Below are 23,428 nucleotides of genomic sequence, written 5' to 3' on the forward strand. Positions count from 1 at the left end.
TGTGTCCAACATCCTGCACTCTATTCTGAGTCACCTGGCATACAATGGTGTCCATATCTCCAACACTAGTGTCAGAAGAACCACTGATAGTGAACATCATCATGGGTCAGCATTCAGCAGTGTCATCTCAGTGTTGTGAATAAGAACAAATTGTTTTTTGGCTGCTTTCCATTTGAGTGACAGGCAACAGGGGAATGATTAGATTGGAGAGTTGGTTTAAAAGTTCAGTTTTTTTTCCTCTGTAGCATTTCTCCTATTATATTTTTTCATATTTTTGTAGACACAGACTACAAAAGTAAATCAGATTAGCATTACAGAGGCAGTTCAGTTTCTGCCAGAGCAGATGGCACAAATGAAAGCAGATAACAAAGGCTTCCATGGGCATTTAGAGTAAATGAAGAAACTGGTTTGCTGGTAAGCGAGTTATCTATCGTTGAGTCCTAGATGCACAGGAATGTTGTATGTATGTCTCAGATAGTGGTTAAGCAGGTAGTGCCTGGTGAAATAGATAATTTTGGGACCAAAGACATGTACCCGTCTGAAGACTTGTTGACCACAAATTTGGAGATTTTGGAAGAGGATGATCTGGATAGGATAAATATGAATCCTAAGCATAAGCAAGCCACTATTATAACTGCTTTGTGGAAAAAAGTGCAGCACTTAGAATCCTAACTAGGAGAGAGTCAGCTGTATACCATAAACCTTACTGTGCACCTCATTATGTACAGTGAGTGATGGAGGAGTTCATTAACCAACAATTATGGAAGAGCATTACTGAGGAAAGTATGACTCTCTGGGCAGCGCCAGTGGAGATTGCACAAAAGAAGAGTTCAGATGGAACCAAAGCATACCTGTTTTGCTGTGACTAAAGATATCTTAAAAATCATATGACTGTGGGTGCATATCCGATCCCAGATATAATGGAAACATTGAATAATTTGGGGCAGGGCAAGTATTTTCCTACATCAATCTGTTGCATGCCTATCATCAGTTAGAAGTAGCACATTAAAGGGCTGGACAAAATGGCCTTTCTGTTCCTTTGGGGCCTTACAAGTATCACTGCATGCTGTCCAGGTTAAAGAATGTGCCAGCCACATTTCAGCGTCTGTTAGAGGAAGTTTTGTGGGGGTTAAAACCAAGGCAGTGTGTGGTATATTTTAGCAATATAACTGTTTTTGCAAAGGATATGGAGGAACATATGCTACGATTAATGGCTATATTTAAAAGGATACACATAGCACACTTAACTCTCAGTATAGAAAAGTGTCACTTTGAATTACAAGTAATATGATACGCTCCTGGAAATTGAAATAAGAACACCGTGAATTCATTGTCCCAGGAAGGGGAAACTTTATTGACACATTCCTGGGGTCAGATACATCACATGATCACACTGACAGAACCACAGGCACATAGACACAGGCAACAGATCATGCACAATGTCGGCACTAGTACAGTGTATATCCACCTTTCGCAGCAATGCAGGCTGCTATTCTCCCATGGAGACGATCGTAGAGATGCTGGATGTAGTCCTGTGGAACGGCTTGCCATGCCATTTCCACCTGGCGCCTCAGTTGGACCAGCGTTCGTGCTGGACGTGCAGACCGCGTGAGACGACGCTTCATCCAGTCCCAAACATGCTCAATGGGGGACAGATCCGGAGATCTTGCTGGCCAGGGTAGTTGACTTACACCTTCTAGAGCACGTTGGGTGGCACGGGATACATGCGGACGTGCATTGTCCTGTTGGAACAGCAAGTTCCCTTGCCGGTCTAGGAATGGTAGAACGATGGGTTCGATGACGGTTTGGATGTACCGTGCACTATTCAGTGTCCCCTTGACGATCACCAGTGGTGTACGGCCAGTGTAGGAGATCGCTCCCCACACCATGATGCCGAGTGTTGGCCCTGTGTGCCTCGGTCGTATGCAGTCCTGATTGTGGCGCTCACCTGCACGGCGCCAAACACGCATACGACCATCATTGGCACCAATGCAGAAGCGACTCTCATTGCTGAAGACGACACGTCTCCATTCGTCCCTCCATTCACGCCTGTCGCGACACCACTGGAGGCGGGCTGCACGATGTTGGGGCGTGAGCGGAAGACGGCCTAACAGTGTGCGGGACCGTACCCCAGCTTCATGGAGACGGTTGCGAATGGTCCTCGCCGATACCCCAGGAGCAACAGTGTCCCTAATTTGCTGGGAAGTGGCGGTGCAGTCCCCTACGGCACTGCGTAGGATCCTACGGTCTTGGCGTGCATCCATGCATCGCTGCGGTCCGGTCCCAGGTCGACGGGCACGTGCACCTTCCGCCGACCTCTGGTGACAACATCGATGTACTGTGGAGACCTCACGCCCCACGTGTTGAGCAATTCGGCGGTACGTCCACCCGGCCTCCCGCATGCCCACTATACGCCCTCGCTCAAAGTCCGTCAACTGCACATACGGTTCACGTCCACGCTGTCGCGGCGTGCTACCAGTGTTAAAGACTGCGATGGAGCTCCGTATGCCACGGCAAACTGGCTGACACTGACGGCGGCGGTGCACAAATGCTGCGCAGCTAGCGCCATTCGACGGCCAACACCGCGGTTCCTGGTGTGTCCGCTGTGCCGTGCGTGTGATCATTGCTTGTACAGCCCTCTCGCAGTGTCCGGAGCAAGTATGGTGGGTCTGACACACCGGTGTCAATGTGTTCTTTTTTCCATTTCCAGGAGTGTATTTAGGTACATGATTAGTCATGATCAAGTTCAGATAGTCTTAGATTAGTAAAGGCCATACAGGATTTTCTGATGTCTTGTACAGAGGAGGAGTTAGTCATTCTTGGCATTAGTGAATTATTATTACAGAAAGTCCATCCCAAAATTTGCAGGAGTAGCATGACCTATCACTCACTCATTGATGACAGGTGTGGAACTCTATTGGGCATCAGAATGTGAAGAAGTATTCAGAAAATGCAGAGACTTGGTGACAAGTGGTTTGGCATTGATTTTTCCAAATTATAAGGAGGTTATATTGTCTTGTGATGCTAATAATCATGTGCTTGACTGCGGGTTAAGTCGAGAAGTAGGTAGGGTGGAATATCCAGTTGGCTATGCCTCATGTCAGTTAAATAATTCGGAGAGAAATTGTTCTACCAGAGACAGAAATGCTGAACCTCACACAGCTAATACACTTTCTATATCTTTAATGTGCTAATAAATTTAAAGTGTCACTGGATCAAAGTTCATTAAAATGGCTGTTAGGGTTGAATATCCATCTACTAGATTAACACATTGGGCACTGAAGCTTAGCGAATTCAATTTTGAGGTAATTGATCAAGCTGGCAAAAAGGGAATGCAAATGGTGTCATGAGGAAAGTTGGTGTTCTATGAAAAGTGGTTCCTACTGTTGTGGAGAGACAGAATATACAAGCTGCTGATGAGGACTGTAAACTATTTGCAACAAAACCACAGTTCACTATGAAATAAACTTAGACTATGTGTTGCAATTCCAGCCATGATGCACGAGGAAAAAAAAAAAAAAAAGCATGGAATGGCATACACATAAACAGGATGTGGAACAGTTCATGAAGAACTGTGTATCATGTGCACAGCACGATGAATTATGCTGTTACTATATTCTGCTGTGAAGATTAGCAGGGGCTAATAAGTGTAGTGACCTGTGTAAGATTCAACAACCGCAGTCCATTCATACAATTGTATGGCACACCACAGAAGTCACAAGATGCCACCCCCACTCTCAGATGCATGCACACCTCTCCATAGTGCACTCTACCATCTGTCTGATTGCTTACAGAGCAGAGCCCAACCAGCCTCTCATAAAGTCTGATGTGTACTTCAACTAACGTGAATAGGACTAGTAGGGCAGCCACTCCATAGCAAATGTTTTTTCTGTATTGATATACTTGGAGTAATAAAATGTTGTGTTTGTTATTATGGTGATGAGCCAAAAATTATGACCACTACCCATCATGACATTGCATGCCACCTGGTGGCATTGCGGGCATGTGACACTGTAACAAAAGTATGTAAGCAGAGCAGACATGGACAGGGGATCACCCTAGCAGAGATATGGGCTGCATATGGAGAAATCCATTGAGATAATTGACTTTTACAAAAGGCAGATCATCATTATGCAGATTATCATTATTATCTAAAAAATGGTGAAGCTGGTTGAATGTTCATGTGCTACTGTCATATCTATGGAAAGAAGTAGGAGGACAGCAAAACTACAACTAGGCACTAAATGGTTGGATGTCCACAACTCTTTACAACGGAGGCTTGTCTATAAAATAGAATAGATGGTGACTCTGGCATCTCTGCCAAAAGAGAAAATACTGGTGCATGCACAAGTGTTTTGGAGCAGATTGTTCATTGAACCTTGTTGAACACAGAGCTCCACAGCAGCACTTCCTTATGTGTTCACATGTTGACCCAGAAATGTGGTCAATTACAACTGTGGTGGGCATGAGGCCATCAGCATTCAAATGTCAATAAATGTAAATGGTTCAGCTGTTTGGTTGAATCTCATTTTTACTACACTAGGTCAATGGTCATCTCCAGAAATGCCATTATTGAGCTGAACTGTGGCTCGAATCATACAGCATGCCTTGGACCCAGGCTGGTGGGAGAAAGTTATGCTATGGCAGACATTCTCCTGCACTTGCATGGGGCCTGTGGTAGTAATAAAAGACAAGCTGACAGCTGCAAATCACCTGCATCCCTCCATGCTTGATGTCCTCTGATGGCAATGTCATCTTTCAGTAGTATAACTGCCCTTGTCTCAGAGCCAGAACCATGCTACAGTGGTTTGAGGAACATTATAGTGAACTCATGTTGATGTCTTGGTGACCAAATTCATTTACATCTACATCTGCATATACATAGATACTCCACAAGCCACCTTACAGAGTGTGGCAGATGGTACCCTGTACCACTACTATCATTTCCTTTCCTTTTCCATTTGCAAATAGAATGAGGAAAAAATGACTATCTGCCTTCATATGAGCCCTAATTTCTCATATCTTATTTTCATGGTCCTTATGTCCAATGTATGTTGGCATGGTAGAATAGGTCACCAGTCAGCTTCAGATGCCGGTTCTCTAAATTTTCTCAACAGTGTTTCTCAAAAAGAACATCGCCTTTCCTCCAGGGGTTCTCATTTGAGTTCCCAAAGCATCTGTTTAACACTTACATGTTCTTCAAACCTATCTGTAACACATCTAGCAGCCCACCTCTGAACTGCTGACACTGCCTACGCAAATCAGTGGCCCATTATTTATGCGAATTACATGACCTGTGCATACACATCTAATGTCACATACCTCCAGCCGGCCGAAGTGGCCGTGCGGTTAAAGGCGCTGCAGTCTGGAACCGCAAGACCGCTACGGTTGCAGGTTCGAATCCTGCCTCGGGCATGGATGTTTGTGATGTCCTTAGGTTAGTTAGGTTTAACTAGTTCTAAGTTCTAGGGGACTAATGACCTCAGCAGTTGAGTCCCATAGTGCTCAGAGCCATTTGAATCATTTTGTCACATACCTCCACAAACCTACCAACAAACTGTCAGATCACTGATACACAGAATCAGAATTTATTTCATTACAAGGATGGACAAACAAGCCATTAAGCAGGTAATCATAATGTTTTGACTCATCAGTGTATCTGTGTGTTCTTGTAGCTAGCACAATAACACATCCAAAGTGATTGTTGTGGACATCTTAGGTCATTTTGCAGAAACACTGGCGTGGAACCACTATATACTGACCACAATAGATCATTTTTCACATTATGTGGGAATGGGAGCGATCCTGAATCAGCCAGCCTTCCCAGTGATTCAGGCCATGGTAAATATTTGATTGTTGAAGTTTGATATTCTGGAAATGGTAATTGTGGAACAGGGTACCAATTTTACCTTGGAATTAATAAAACAGCTGTGTTATCTATTGCATATTTGTAAGTTAAGGACAAGCATGTAACACCTGTGGGTGAATGGATGAACACAGCATGTGCATCAGACAATAGGGAAGTTGTTGAGTCAATATGTAAAGAGACATCATGAGGACTGGAGAATGCTGTTACTATTGTTGTCACATCATGTAATTCTAAAGTTGATGAAAGTATCACTCTGTCACCATATGAGGTAATATATGGCCAGAAAAAAGCTATCATCAATTTAAAGACTCAGATCTAAAATATGGAATGATGATGAATCAGTGCTAAATTTCACAAGAAATTCATTGGAAATATGAAAGCAAGTACAAAAAGTCAGTACAAAGCCCTTCAAATCTCAGGAGCGGATGGGACAATGGAATGCAAAGCTATCTGAGTACTGATTAGAATAGTGGGTAATGTTAACTAACCCTTACACCCTGAAGGTAAAGATAAACAAATTCTTCACACATTATCAGGGTCCATATCAAGTAACTAATTCTGTCAGAAACAGCAAAGGACTTGGAAGAGCAGTTGAACGGAATGGACAGTGTCTTGAAAGAAGGGCATAAGATGAACATCAACAAAAGCAAAACAAGGCTAATGGAATGTAGTCGAATTAAGTCGGGTGATGCTGAGGGAATTAGATTAGGAAATGAGACACTTAAAGTAGTAAAGGAGTTTTGCTATTTGGGGAGCAAAATAACTGATGATGGTCGAAGTAGAGAGGGTATAAAATGTAGACTGGCAATGGCAAGGAAAGCGTTTCTGAAGAAGAGAAATTTGTTAACATCTAGTATTGATTGAAGTGTTAGGAAGTCGTTTCTGAAAGTATTTGTATGGAGTGTAGCCATGTATGGAAGTGAAACGTGGATGATAAATAGTTTAGAGAAGAAGAGAATAGAAGCTTTCAAAATGTGGTGCTACAGAAGAATGCTGAAGATTAGATGGGTAGATCACATAACTAATGAGGAGGTATTGAATAGAATTGGGGAGAAGAGGAGTTTGTGGCACAACTTTACTAGAAGAAGGTATCGGTTGGTAGGACATGTTCTGAGGCCTCAAGGGATCACCAATTTAGTACTGGAGGGCAGCGTGGAGGGTAAAAATCGTAGAGGGAGATCAAGAGATGAATACACTAAGCAGATTCAGAAGGATGTAGGCTGCATTAGGTACTGGGAGATGAAGAAGCTTGTACAGGATAGAGTAGCATGGAGAGCTGCATCAAACCAGTCTCAGGAATGAAGACCACCATCACAACAACATCAAGTAACTGAAATGACCTCATCAGTGAATATAGAACTACAACTACCTGGTACGACAGTAATCTATATTGGGTGTATCTGTCCCTTTCAGTGTACTCTGGACTCTTTACTGCCATTACTGGCACCTGTCCCAAGAAAGTGGAGAGGAGGTAGGAAGAGGAGGGCAACACAGCAAGCAGAACAGACTGCACTTGCACCCATCCAAGCTATGCACAGATTACCATACATTTAAGACCTAGGATTAGGGGAATGTAAAAAGGATGGATATAATGAGTTTTTGGTTTTTTTTATTACATGATTTGTTTTATGAAGGGTTTTGTTTTTATTTATATGTGTATATATTTTGTGTGAGGATCTATCAAAATGCTGGAGCATGGGTGTATGAGAAGTATGTGATGTATGAATGATGAAGGAGTTTTATCTTATTTGTGTGTATTTTGCTTGAGATATTAATTTGGGGCTTGGAGTGTGAAAGTAAATGACATTCATGTTAACCGTAAATTTGGGGGTGATCTTTTTGGTTGTGCATTTGTGTTCTCACTGTGGTAATTTGAGATTTCTTTTTTAACTCACAATGAACAGCAGATGTTACCTACATGTTACAGTTATGAACAACTTAAACAACAATGGTTACATAGATAATGTTCTGGGGAAGGCAAACCAAAGACTGCATTTTATTGGCAGAACACTTAGAGGATTAGTAGGGCTATAGGAGACATCCCACACTATGCTTGTCCATCCTCTGCTAGAAAGTTCCTAAGTGGTATGATATCCTTACCAGATAGGACTGACGGAGGACATAGAAAAAGTTCACAAAAGGGCAGCTTGTTTTGGAATACTACAAGATAGGAGAGAGGGTGTCAAAGACATAATAAGTGAGCTGGGGTAGCACTCGTTAAAACAAAGGAGTTTTTCATTGAGGTGAGGTATTTTCACTAAATTTCAACTGCCAATTTTCACCTCTAAATGTGAAAATATATATTGTTACTGTCACCTTACATGAAAAGAAATTATCATCATAATAATATAAGAGAAATCAGAGTTTGTACCGAGAGATTCAAGTGATCATTCTCTCCATGAGATGTTCATGAGTGGAATGGTCTAGAAATTGGTGGAAGGCAGTTTAATGAACCCTCTGCCAGGCACTTAAGTGTGAATTGCAGAGTAGTCTTGTTGATGTAGATAAGATAAAGTGTTTGTTTGTTTTGTATATGATTAAAGTTTACGTGCTAGTGCATTCACTTGTAGTGGGAAAAATGCGTTTCATTGTAGGATGAGTATATAAATAAGGACAAATACAAAGTTTTATGATTGCAGCCCAATTTTTTCAATCTGATAATTAAAACTAAAATAAATGTACATTCTACGAAAAGAAAAGAAAAGCAACGCACCATGAAGAAGTTATCTAAATGGGACAGAAATTTGTAGATGTGATGTACGTGTAAGACAAACAAATGATTACAATTTCAGCAAAATTGCACAATTCATTCAAGTGATAAAGATCCACATGTGGTCCACCTCTGACCCGTATGCAAGCAGTTATTCAGCTTGGCAATGATTGGTAGAGTTATTGGATGTCCTCCTGGGGGATATTGTGCCGAATTCTGTACAATTGTCACATTAAGTCATCAAAATGCCAAGCTGGTTGGAGAGCCCTGCTCCAAAAGTTTTCAGTTGGTGAGAGATCTAGTAGACTTGCTGGCCAAGATAGGATTTGGCAAACATGAGAGAAGCAGTAGACTCTCTTGCTGTGTGTGTACAGGCACTACCTTGATAAAACGTAAGCCCGGCATGACTTCCCATAAGGGCCAAAAAACAGCGTCTTTGCTGGTCATCAGGGCTCAATCTGAAGCAGGGACTCGTCACTGAAGATGAGATTCCGGGGGGGGGGGGACCAAATAACGAGGTCATCGGTCCCATGGGATTAGGGAAGGAAGTCATCCAGGCCTTTCAAAGGAACCATACCGGTATTTGCCTAAAGCGATTTAGGAAAATCACAGAAAACCTAAATCAAAATGGCCGGACCCTGGATTGAACCGTCGTCCTCCCAAATGCGAGTCCAGTGTGCTAACCACTGCACCACCTCACTCGATCGACATGTATGGAGACGCCACTGACACATGAGCTTTACCAATCTGTGGACGACCATACATTCCTGCAATCAAGAGTGATGGTCATGTGCACCATTTCATTTCATAGCAGGGCCCCTTTCGTTGTCATCCACAGCATTGTTACCACTCAGCAGTATGTTGAAGATATTGTAGGCCCTGTTTTGTTGCCCTTCAAGGCTAGTCATCCTGGGCTTACATTTCAGCAAGATAATGCCTGTCCCCACATGGTGAGAGTTTCTACTGCTTTTCTTCATTCTGATCAAACCCTACCTTGGCCAGCAAGGTTGCCAGATCTCTGCCCATTTGAGAACGCTTGGAGGAGTAGGGGAGGGTCCCTCCAATGAGCTTGGGATTTTGACTATCTAACATGCCTTCCATAGTACCCCTCAGGTGGACATTTAAGAACTTTATCAAGCTGCATTGTGTAAGGCCCAGAGGTGAACCAATGTGTTATTGCCTGCTCAACTAGAGAAGCTCTCCCTCTTGAATAAATTATCCAATTTTCCTGAAACTGTAGTAATTTGCTTGTCTCTATGAGTACATGTAGATCACATGTGGCACATCTGAATGAGTCAAAGGGCATAGTCTTGAACAAACTGCAGATTACAATTTCAGATGGGGTGTGATGCCTAAAGTTTTATAAATACTGGTACATAAAAGGTCTTTAAGAAGAATATCCTGAGCATCAAGGAGGAGGCATTGTGCAACTAAGTGGTGAGTAACAAGTTCACTGTTAATCACACTTTGAAATGTGCATTCATGTCCAGAAATGCTAGTGATAGCATTCACATACCAATTATAGTCTTAGGCATTCATGGTGTCTGTGCAGTGGAAGATGACAATGATATATATGCCACTTCCTCATCTTATGGCAGTCAGTTTTGAACTGTCAATGCAGAGGGGCCCATATGTGTTGAAGCACTTCAGTATTGAACCAACACTGTTGTAATCCATTATGTCCTTGCCAACAAGATGATCATCACTTGCTTTGGTCACAAGGGCTGCTATTCACTGGTTATGACTTCCTTCTATCCATTGGTACAACACATGCATCACTGTCATCGCATCATGCCCTTCATGAACCAAAGTATCACGGTGTCTAACCCATTTCATGGAGAATCATCATTCTGTCCTGTATAAAATCACTCACATGCCCATACTCCACCCTGTGGCATTGACAAAGCATATTTACACTTGATTTTAGGCTTCACCTTTGTTTGAAAGCTCTTCAGTGGCTGTGCAAGATCTAATGTTGATATTTCTTTTTTGTTTGTTTGTTCTATAGACTAAGGTGATGAGATCCTTGAGGATGTGAAACTTGACAGAATACCAAAAACTTATAATAAAAATTTACAAAAGAAATTTTGTGCTAAATTTTCTTCACAGCTGTTATGTTTTGGTCCAGAAGGATGCGAAAAATGTATAAAAATTGAACACGTTTTCATCTATGAATTCATACAAAGCTTATCACCAATACACACTCATCACCCAAAACATTATGACCCTTGCTCACCATGACATTGGATGGTACCTGGTGGCATTGCAGGCATGTGACATGGTAACAAAAGTATGGAAATGGAGCAGACATGGAAAAGGGATTGCCCTAGCGAAGATATGTGCTCATATGGAGAAATCCACAGAGATAAACAACTTTGACAAAGTGCAGATTATTACTACTCAGAACCTGTGAAAGAGTATCTCAAAACTGGCGAATCAGGTTGAATGTTCACACGTTATTGTCATGAGCATCTATGGAAAGTGGTAGGAGGCCAGTGAAACCACCACTAGGCGTATGCTGGATGTCCATGACTCTTCACAGAATATGGGGTTCAGAGGCTTGCCTGCTCTCACTGTAAAGTTGGATAGAGGGTGATCTGTGGCATCTCTGCCAAAAGAGCACAATGCAGGTGAACACACAAGTGTTTTGGAGCACACTATTCATTGAACATTGTTGAACATGGACTTCCACAGCAGACCATCCCTACGTGTTCTCATGTTGACCCAACAACATTATCAATTGCAACTGCAGTGGGCACACAACCATCAGGACGTTGCCATCAGTCAATAGAAATGCATTGGCTCTTCAGGTGAATCAAATTTCTGCTGCACTAGACTGACAGTCACCTCAACAAACTCTCTCATTGAACTGAGCTGTAGTTCTAAACATGCAACATGCCAAGGACACAGGCTGGTCAGAGCAGTATTAAACTATGGCAGTTGTTCACATTTTGTGGTGTGTAGTTGCAGCTGTAGCAGTTCTAAAGCTAATTACTGACAAAGTTGTTTGTGCACTGTATTCTAATAGTGGTTTTCAATCATTCATCCAAAAATTAGGAGTGTGTTTACATTTCATGGCAAGCATTTGCAGCTGTAGTGGTTCTTAAGTCCTGACATAATTATTTGTGCATTGTTATTCAGTTATAAAATTTAGTAGTCTCATGCTGTTTCTGGTGAAATAACTGTTTGATAAACTTTTGGAAACTTTCACCCACTGTGTTAGAGTTGAAGTCATTTATTGAATGTAGACAGCAGATTTCAGCTGACATTTCTTATTGTTTGCAGCGAAATATTTCAGTAAAACTTTTGTTTTCTGTGTTTAATTTTGTTGAGTGTTCCAATGGTTTCTTGCATTTTTGGATTTAGGTAAGAAATTTTTTGAAGGGTTTTTGTTATTGGTATTAGTTGTGGTTTGGTAGTATTGACAAAGGTAGTTGCTTTCTTAGCAGAGTGCAAAATTCGAGATCACAATTGTTAGTTCTTTAAACAGTTATGTTGTTGTAATTGAACTTTGGTAATATAGACATTTAGTTTTTTCAGTAACTGTTAAAATTTTACCACGAGTGAGAAGTGAGGGCTGCTTTGTAGGTTTGTGAGTAGCGGGTTATAGCGTGAGATTTGTTCAAAGTATTTTCATTAGGGGAATACAGTGGGGAAGCCAGTGGGCATTCTAGCCAGGTCCTCTCATGGAAATGGAGAATTTGTAGTAGAAATAAGTTGATGGGGGAACAGGAGAGCAAGATCTGTTCCATTCAGGTGCAGTTACAAGACACAAAGAAAGAGCTAGATAGGTTTGTGGTTAGTGAAGGCCACTGGGAATTGGGAACTGGCAATTGGTAAGAAAGCAGCTAAGAGGAGGAGATATTCAAACAGTTGTACTTTGTGTATAACCAATAGATTTGACCAACTGTCAGAGTTGAGCGGAGAGGAGCTTCTAGTAGTTGTATGTGTAGGAAACATGCAGCAGTCCTCAGCAGTTAAGGAGCTTAAGTCAGTTGTAAATTCTAACAGAAAGAAGACGTTGCACTACTAGGTAGTTCACATGGCAGAGGTTTGGGCAGCAGTTGCAGGAAGTGTTGGGGAGTGAGTACCAGTTCACCATCACTGTGAAGCCTAGTGCAGGGCCGGCTCAGGTGACTGTTAACATAGGGGTGTTATGTAGGAATTTTACAAAAGAGGATCAAGTAGTGACTGTTGGTAGAGCTGGGAATAGTCTTGACAGGGACAGGGAGTATGATGTAGGTGGTGACCTGGTAAAGATAGCTATTCAAACTGGTGGCACTAATGTGCACTTCATGCATCTGTGTCAGCATAATGATTGGCCTCATCCTAATGCTGCTGTTAGGTGTGTTAGCATGGGGCTGGAGAAGGCACTGATGGCAGAGGGCATGGCTCACATTGCAGTGGTGCCAGCTGAGTCTATCAATAGATTGGGTTCAACTAGGCATGGCTTGCACCTCACTAGGTATGGGAAGGGGAGGATGACAAAGCTTATAGGTGACAGAGTAGTGGGCAGTGGTAAGATCACTCATGGAAAAATTCTGGTAGTAGTTGGTGTTAAAGCTACACCTTTTTTTAGATTGAAGTCAGCTGATAGGTATCCCTGCTTAAAGGAAGTCCCTCTGACAAAGGAATCACCTTCAGAGGAGATCGTGTATCCAAGTAGTGAATGAATTAGCATACTTGTCGAGTGAGCATTTATGTAAAAAACAGTACTCCATTTGAGTCCGCAGATGTATCACAGCATTGCACTGAACAGGTATTTGAATGTTGTGTAGGGGCAGTTGAATTTAGTGAAACTAAACTCCTAATTGTTGTTGTTCACAAGTCCCCTAACTCTGACCTCACATCATTTCTGCTCAAGCTAGAGAGGGTTCTTGGTTCACTTTATAGGCAGTACCAAAAATTAGTTACATGTGGTGACTTCAGTATTAATTTTGTATGTAATTGTGCAAGAAAAAGGATGTTGGACAATCTCCTAAATTCATATGATCTGATGCAGATTGTGTTTTTTCCAACAAGGGGAACAGTAGCACAGCCATAGACAATATTTTATTCACTCCTCCTTACCAGTTCACTCCTCCTTACCAGTTCACTCCTCCTTACCAGTTCACTCCTCCTTACCAGTTCATTCCTCATTACCAGTTCATTCCTCATTACCAGTTCATTCCTCATTACTACGTGGACATTTCGTTAGTGAAAGGGTGGATGGACTTTCAGACCATGATGCACCAATTTAAGGTATTTGCACTTAAACAAATATTATATATAATTACAAACTACGTAGAAAAACTAATCCAGTGGCAATAGAGAGTTTTTTAAAATATCATGAAGGAACAAGAGTGGCAAGATGTTTAGAGTGGCGATACAACAGATGAAAAATATAATGCTTCACTTATCACATTTACATGATCTTTGAAAGTTGCTTTCCATTAAAACTTTCTAAACAGGGTAGTAACAGTAAAAGGAAGCCTAGGTGGCTGACTAGTGGGTTAAGGATATCATGTAGAACAAAGTAGGAATTATGTCAAAATGTTAGAAGTAGTCACAATCAGGCTACAGTACTCCATTACAAACAGTATTGTAATGTGATTAAAAACGTTATTAGGAAAGCGAAGGGTATGTGGTATGCAAATAGAATAGCTAATTTACAGGATAAAATTAAAATCATATGATGAGATGTGAAGGAATTTTCTAGTCAGCAGCACATGGTTGACAATATAAAGTCAGTTTGTAGTAAAATGATTTCTGTTACTGATAATTCAGATATATGGACAGTATTTAACAATCACCTTCTGAGCATTGATGATGAATTAAATAAAAACTTAGTTTCTACAGGGAACCATTTAACTCTCTTGCAAAATGACATTCCTAGACTGATGTCTGAAATACTCCTCTGTGATACCGACAAGAGGGAGATTGAGTCAATAATTAAATCATGAAGTCTAAGGACTCTCATGAATATGATGGAGTGTCTAACAGAATATTAAAGTACTATGCTGCACATGTTAGCCCTGTACTTAGCCATATTTGTAATTTTTCCGTTACAAATTGTTAGTTTCCTGAACAACTAAAGTACTCAGTAGTTAAACCGCTTTATAAAAAAGGAGAAAAGGATTATGTAGACAATTTTAGACCTATTTCTATGCCATCAGTGTTTGCCAAAGTTATTGAAAAGGTTGTGTATGTAAGGATAACTGATCATTTTATTTACATAATTGCCATCAAATGTACAGTTCGGTTTTAGAAGTGCTTTAACAACTGAAAATGCTATATTCACTTTTCTCTGTGAGGTACTGGATGGATTAAACAAAAGGTTTTGAATGATAGGCATCTTTTTTGATATAACTAAGGCATTTCATTGTGTTTATCACAAAATATTGCTCCAGAAGTTGGACTATTATGGAATACAGGGACTACTCACAGTTGATTCTCCTTTTACTTTAACAACAGACAACAGAAGGTCATTATTCACATTGTTGAGAATGGCTATGATATGAGGTGTGAGGGGGGGGGGGGGGGGGGGGGGGGCATGGTCAAATTGGGGGTTGCCCCAGGGATCAGTGCTGCGGCTACTCCTGTTCCTTATTTATGTACATGATATGCCTTCAAGTATTATATATATATATATATATATATATATATATATATATATATATATATATATATATATATATATATATATATATATATATATAGTTGCTTTCCATTAAAACTTTCTAAACGGGGTAGTAACAGTAAAAGGAAGCCTAGGTGGCTGACTAGTGGGTTAAGGATATCATATATATATATATATATATATATATATATAGCGATCACAGGCCCTGCAGACCACATGCTGCTTCTACAAACTGGCTCCATTCCTTCATGTTTTTTGCCTGGTTCCTCCAGGTGTCTTCAATTCCCAGGGCTGCTAGATCCTTCGCCAGGTTGTCTATCCAGTGCTGCCTTGGTCGTCCTGTGGGGCATTTGGTGTTTGGCTTCCCCTCCAGTGCCATCTTTGCCTGTCTTCTATCTGTCATATGGGCTACATGGCCCAACCATTGTATTCTTTTCCTCTTTATCTTCTGTAGGATAGTTTGTTATCACACCAGAAGGTAGATTTATTCGTTTTTCCTCCTCTTCCATTCTCCATTATCTAAAACTGGTCCCCATATCTTCCTCATTACTCTTCTGTCAAATATTAATAGATTTTCCTTTTCTCACTTAGTCATGCTCCATGTTTCTGAACCATACATTACCGCTGGGCATATCACTGTGTTGTAGATTTTCATCTTAGTGTTCACTGAAATTGATTTAGAGCTGAGCATCTCTATGAGGGAATGCATGCATTTCATTCCCACTGCTATTTCCTTGATGTCCATTTTTATGTTGTTGTCTGTGGTAAACCAAGATTCCAAGTATTTGAACTAGTGTACTCTCTTGAACCTCTTGCCATCTATCTCAAGAAATTCTTCCTACTCTTGTCTTCTTCCTAATTGCATGAATTCTGTTTGGTCTTGATTCACTTTGAGCCCTACCTTCTGTGCATAATTGTCCATTTTCTGGTACATTGCCTTCAACTCGTGCTCTGATTCACTTAGTAGTACTATGTCATCTGCATATGCGAGACAATTGAAGTTACCGTCCATCTCTACTCCAGCCCACTCCTGTATTACAGGTTATTCTAAAATATTTCTGTTTGTTGTTAACACTAGCTTGGTAGTAAAGGATGTTGTGTGCCATACTGGCACTGTTTCAAATAGTGTATTCATGACATAAGTTCATGGCTTGTAGAAAATAAACGAACACTAAATTATAATAAGACTCAGTTTTTACAGTTTCTGACACGCAATTCAACATAGCCCAACATTTTAATTTCACAGAATGGGCATATGATTAGTGAAAATGAACAGTTCAAATTTCTAGATGTTCAGATAGATAGTAAACTGTCGTGGGAAGCCCATGTTCAGGATCTCGTTCAAAGAATTAATGGTGCCATTTTTACTGTTCAAACGTTATCTAAAGTAAGTGATAGTTCGACATGAAAAGTAGTCTACTTTGCTTATTTTCATTCGCTTATGTTATGTGGTATTATATTTTGGGGTAACTCTTCCCATTCTCAAAGAATATTTTTGGCTCAGAAATGGGCAGTTTGTACAACAAGTGGTATAAGTTCACGGACCTCTTGTGACCCCTGTTCATTAGTCAGGATATTCCGATGTCAGCCTCTCAGTATATACATTGTTCACTGTTGTTTTTTGTTAACAATATCAGCTTATTCCCAATAATTAGCAGCTTTCAATCAGATAATACTAGGCAGAAATCCAATCTGCATTTGGATCGCACTTCCTCGACTCTTGTGCAGAAAGGTGTGCAGTAGAGTGGTGCATCCATTTTCAATAAGCTACCACAAGAATTCAAAGATCTTAGCAGTAATCCATGCACTTTCAAATCAAAACAGAAGAGTTTCTTCATGGATCACTCCTCCTGTTCTGTTAAGGGGTGTGTTGAAAAATAAAGCTGATTCCTGTGTTATTTTGTCGACTGCTTTTACATAAACTTATGGCTTCTCTTTTTTGGGTTCATAAACATTTTATTTTATCTGTTATTACTTGTATTGGAGTTTTGCTTCTCAATTTGGTCCTGCGGATCTAGATGTTTAAAATAAAATAAAATGAAAAAACATTCTCCTGCACTTGCATGGGACCTCAGGTAGTAAAAAGAATAAATGCTGACAGCTGCCAACCACCTGCATCCCCTTTATGCTTGATGTCTTCCCCAAAGGCAATTTCATCTTTCAGCAGTATAATTGCCCATTGTGTCAGAGCCAGAACCATGCTGCAGTGGTTTGAGGAGAATTATAGTGAACTCATGTTGACATCTCGGTGACCAAATTCACCTGATGTAAATCCTATGAACCCATATGGGTTGGTTTCTACCACAGCGTACGCAAATCAGTGACCTGTTATTTACGTGACTTGTGTATAGATGTCTAATGTCACATACGTCCACCATCCTGCTAACAAACTATTGAATCACTGATATGCAAAATCATTGATTTATTTCATTCCAAAGGCAGACAAACAAACTATTAAGCAGTTGGTCATAATGTTTTGGCTCATCAGTGTAAATGCACACAAACAAAGTGCATAAAATAATTCTTAAGCTATCATAGCTCAGCATCACCAAAAAGGAAACAGTTAATCATTACAGTATTTACTCTGCTAGCATTGCTACAATTTATAGAAGTGCGAAGGTGATATTACACTGAATAAAATATTAAGTGGCTGTGCTAAGAAATTCTTCAGTGCAGTAGGCAGAGGTGGTCATTAAGAAAACATATAGGCTCTTCTTTATTGTACATTATTGGTAGCCAGGTTTTTTTATGACTGCCATCAAGTTATTAGAAATGTGCAATCCAGATTATCACAGATTTTTTTGACCACAATAAGTGTTTTCAATAATTTATATGCATTATTTTTACTCCTGCCCTCCTAATATTGATACCAAAAACTGAGCTGTAGCTTTGATAGATATAATTTCTGAAAAATTTTGTCAAGAAATAAATATAGAAGACATTTTTGGAAGGGTAGTCATGATATTTTAATAACCAGCTCAAAAAATGTTACTAGTACATAATTTTTTTTACATATGTTTGTATTCAGGTTCATGTCCTCAGTCCTGTTACATATTGAAATCCCTGGGCCATAATACCACCTATGCCACTAGAGGTGCCAAAGCAAAATGGTGTAACTATTAACAGAATGGGGTATCATGAGGTAATTCCAAATACTTTTATCAGGACTGTGGCTCTTTCTGGGACTGTGTTTTTAAGGATGCCATACATATCCATTTGATGGACTGTCCTACCAACAGGGATGCAGGTTTTGAATTAAGCACCACCTGGACTGTCATTAAATCAAAACGGAAGAAACTAGAATTCTGATTCATGTCAAAGCAGTACACTGCTGAGATTTAACTCAGCTTTTAACCACAGGAACATCTGGCAGCACGGCCATTGCCCACAGTGCACATGTGAAAGGCCTCTCTACAGCCCCCAGCAGGGGGCCCTCCGAGAGCCTCTTTCCTCCAACTGTGGGCATCCTCCCACACATGTGTATTCTCCTGGCCTGATAAATTTCGAAGTCCCCATGTGCCTGGTGTCAACAGCTACCATCACCTGAAGGTGTGAACAACTGTATTGCCAAAATATTTTGGGATTTGCACAGTATGATCTGACAGCAAGAAATGTGTCAGGAAAGCCTGACAAGTCACGTGACATAGATAGTTTTCTGCAGCAGTGGAAATGTTGCAGCTGTGTCAGCCAATCTAGATTACTTCATTAGAAGTAGAGAAGCTATTCGGCATGGCACACACCTCATATTGTGAGTCCTACACAGTTACTGTATATGTCATTTCCATAGTTGATTAGACCTATAGTACAATTGGCAGGTACTCAGTGAAAGGGTAGGGGATACTTTTAAGGTCCGAATTTTCTGAACTTTTATTATGGTTGCATATAGGTAGTCTGTAGTGTAGAACCCAAGTTTTTGACCTCAAGAACACTGTGCTATCTTGGGGGCACTGAAAATCTGCAAAATTAGGTGACTTTTCTGTCTCTTTTTCCCCTACAAATTTTTCGCTTGTGTCCTATGACAGAAAACCTTCCTTGTAGAGTATTGAATTTCCCACAATTCTGATACACCAAATTTCTCAACTCAAGAACTGCTGAAAGTGCACCCACAGCATTATAGCTTTAATTTTACAAGTTTTTATTTATTTTTTAATCATAATGCTATCTGCCTCTAACAGTTAATATTTATCAATATTAAGAAGCCACACTCCCCTGCACAGGATATTCATTTCCACTTGAGTTGGAGGAGAATCAGGAGGCTGAACGGAGCAGTGTCCATGGAAGACCATAGCTGTTGTTACTCTCCAACCTCCCGCCACCGCATTCAATCATGCCAGAGTCCTACTGTTGCACTATGGATTCAGTGTTCCCACATGTGTACTCTAATGATAACCTTTATTAAGGCTGAATGCATGTGGGATCCAAACTTGCATGCCGAATGTGTCAGAGAGATGGTTCCTTACTACCGTGCAGTAGGTCTTCTGAACTAATGGTGTGCTAAGAGTGGACATCTTTACCACAAGGGCATGATCAGGCTAAAATAGGGATTTTCTAACTATATGTTGTGTCTTCCAGAGGGGGCACGGGCTTACATAGGGGCATCCTGATGGGTTCATAAAAATAACAACTTGGTTTATTTGTTTTCTGAGTAAAGGGCCAATGTATTCTTTAGAAGTGGTATCTAGTAGGCTGACAGATAAGTGTTCATACTACAGCAGCATGGTAGATGGCAGTCTAATGCAAACCCTCTCCATGAAAAATACAGGTACACCATAACACCACCACCTCCGAATTTTACTGTTGCTACTGCACACGCTGGCAGAGGATGTTCACTGGTCATTCGCCATACCCTCACCCTCCCACCGGATCACCACATTGTGTTCCGTGAACGTCACGCCACACAACATTTCTCCACTGTTCAATCGTCCAGTGTTAACACTCTTAACACCAAGCGAGGCGTCGTTTGGCATTTACCAGCGTGATGTGTTGCTTATGAGCAGCCGCTAGACCATGAAATCCAAGTTTTCTCACCTCCTGCCTTACTGTCATAGTACTTGCAATGGATCCCGATGCAGTTTGGAATTCCTGTGTGATGGTCTGGGTAGACGGCTGCATATTACACATTACAACCCTCTTCAACTGTCGGTGGCCTCTGTCAGTCAAAAGACTAGGTCAGCCTGTGTGCTTTTGTGCTGTACATGTCCCTTCACATTTCCACTTCACCATCACATCGGAAACAGTGGACCTAGGAATGTTTAGGAGTGTGGAAATTTCGTTTACAGACATATGACACAAGTGACACCCAATCAGCTGACCATATTCGAAGTCCGTGAGTTCCGCGGAGTGCCCCATTCTGTTCTCTCACAATGTCTAATGACTACTGAGGTCGCTGATATGGAGTACCCGGCAGTAGATGGCAGCACAATGCACCTAATATGAAAAACGTATGTTTTGGGGTATATTATCACAGAGGAGGAAGAAACTGATGCCCAATTTGACTTGGCGTATGGGCCAAATAGATAAAGGTGTGAAGCTTATATCTGTGTCGGTAACTACCGGGTCAGCGCAGCAGATTGCTAACTTAAGTGACCTGGAAATTTTCTCTGCTCAGAAAGTGGGTGTGGTGTTGTCCTTATCTTCGTATCGTCATTGCTGGTACGAAAATCGCCTACCTGGGGTCACAGGGCAAGTCATAAGCCTGTGTATCTTAGTACAAGGGTACAACTCGCACCTAATGAACGTTCTGAATCATCGAACTATGCTGTCATATCGTCTTTCCACTGTCGAGATGGCTGTATGGGCGCCTACCGAAAGCCAGCAAATTAAAAAAAGTTGTGAATATTTTTTGTGTGCTGCCAAATATATGTTTAGATGGTAATAAAATACAGTTTATTAGTGGGCGGGAGGTGTTCTTGCAGTTGTTTGATATTTGAAAGCACCTGCCATGAGGAATCTGGATTTCTTGTCATTCTTAGCAGAAATCAGCAGTCCCTTAATTGTAGGGGAAGGTGGTGGGGTACTTAATGTGCATTAAACATTCTTCCAAAAAAGTTGTACAGTTAAAATTACGATGCTAAAACCTGTCCTTTTTGCACTTTTTCTTTGACGATTTCCAACTTTTGCCGTTCGTTCTGTGTGATAAAAGTACATTTGACCAGAACAAATTTTAGAAAATTTTACGATCTGCAAGAAAGTTCTGAGTACCTTTTATTGTGGGACGAAAAGAAAAAAAAAATGTTTTGAGAAAAAACTGAAGAAAGTGTCAAAATATTGTGATTTTTTTGGCTCCATAGTTAGCACAGGGCTCTCGAGGTCGCTACACACCACTACAGGATTCTGCCCTACATACCACATACACAGTACCTGACGTACTAAAAGTTCATAAAATTCGTTCCTTATGTAACGTCCAATGTATGTGACGACTGGGCTACTACCACGTGATTGAAATTAAAGTGCAGCTACACTATGAGATCCAGTGTGGGCTGTAATCATCCTATGGTATTAAAACTTGGTAGATATGGTGATATAGAACCGCTTTATGCTGGAAAACAAATTAGTTCCAGTTGTGGCACCATGTGTAAATTTGGTGCTGCACACCGTATGACGGTTTTTAGCATCTACGCTGTCATTTGACAAGCCATAATGTGACTGAACAGTATGGCTATCGAGAAAAAGAGACCAAGCACTGTTAGTAAAACCACTTTATGTGAACGACAGCACAGCAATAACAGTGCTGCATTAAGAGAGTGTCGCTTACTGAGAGGCCCGATGTCACTAAGAGGTGTAAAGAAGATAATGAAATCCGAAAACGCGGGTGAGCTTGGTGAGGCACCTGGGAAAGGAAGGCATCCGATACTGGTGGAAGTTATTGACGAGGTGGTTGTTTGTGTGACTGACCATGCAGCATTTGCGCCGGGTAGTGCTGGAGTTGTGCAGTGTCAGGAAAATTTTTCAGTCCGTGGTCAACAGAACATAGTTTTGCGGTTTATTTTACACTGTTACACGTACAGGATCCAGACGGTGCAGCAACTGAAACCTTATAAACTGCAGAAATGTTCCGAACTCGTTCTTCGGTTTCTGACACGAGCGGAAGTTGATGACATGTGGCCGGGCAATATTCTTTGGAGTGAGGAGGCACGTTTTACACTACAGGGTGCAGTGAATACACGGAACCGCCGAATTTGGGGTACTGGTAAACTGCGTGTTGTGCACGAAGAGCCATTGCACTCGCCTTATGCGACTGTGTGGTGTGGATGTTTTGGTAAATTCTTCTTTGAAGAGAATACTCTCAGAGGGCCTGACGGGTGTACTGTGACCTCTGCACGTTATCGAGACAACCTTGTACAGCACTTGATTTCTTGCTTTGGAAGAGCACACCTGTATGGAAACCACTGTTTTCATGCAAGATGGGGCAACACCTCATGCTGCTCGCCCAGCAGATGATCTGCTTGAGCAGTAGAAGGTTTGCTTATCCAACCTTCCACGAAAGTGTTATCTCCAGAAGTTTTCCAGTTGCATGGCGTGCAAGATCACCTGATCGGAATCCATATGACTTTTGGCGTTGGGGATATCTAACAGAACAAGTTCATCAGGGGTACGTTTGGTCTCTACCTGATCTGAAGACCAGTATGCAGGAACACGTTGTTTAGATTCCATCAGAACTGCTGCGAGCAATTGTTGATCACGTCGTTCTACAGATGCGGCATGTCGTCTCCGGTGCTCATGCTGAAAAAATTGTGTCAACGGCGGTTAATAGTAAAATCAGCATTATGCCTTTCTCACTTGTTTGACCTTTTCTGCCCACGACCAGTTCCTAAATCCATTACGTATGGAAACATTTATCTAGGTTTTTCTTGCATTCGCCGGCCGGGGTGGGCCAGCGGTTCTAGGCGCTACAGTCTGGAACTGCGCGACCGCTACGGTCGCAGGCTCGAATCCTGCCTCGGGCATGGATGTGTGTGATGTCCTTAGGTTAGTTAGGTTTAAGTAGTTCTAAGTTCTAGCAGTTGAGTCCCATACTGCTCAGAGCCATTTGAACCATTTTCTTGCATTCACATCACCAGATATGCACCTGGTGGCCAACATTGTAACTAATTTTTTTTTCAGGGTAAATCGATTCGTGATCGTTAACACATTAGAATGTTTACGTAGTTTCGCTGCCATACAATAATTACAGCCCACACCAGACCTTTGTGAATAGCTGCACTTTAATTGTAACCACTGGGTAGAACCA

At 41.2% G+C, this 23,428-nt stretch overlaps 1 protein-coding gene across 1 annotated transcript in view; it reads right to left on the reverse strand.

Moving 5' to 3' along the window:
- LOC124805290 (myrosinase 1-like) overlaps positions 1 to 23,428 on the reverse strand; it is a 237,454-nt gene that overhangs the window by 69,654 nt on the left and 144,372 nt on the right. The window lies entirely within an intron of this gene.

Source organism: Schistocerca piceifrons, chromosome 7, assembly GCF_021461385.2.
Source record: "Schistocerca piceifrons isolate TAMUIC-IGC-003096 chromosome 7, iqSchPice1.1, whole genome shotgun sequence".
Taxonomy (NCBI): domain Eukaryota; kingdom Metazoa; phylum Arthropoda; class Insecta; order Orthoptera; family Acrididae; genus Schistocerca; species Schistocerca piceifrons.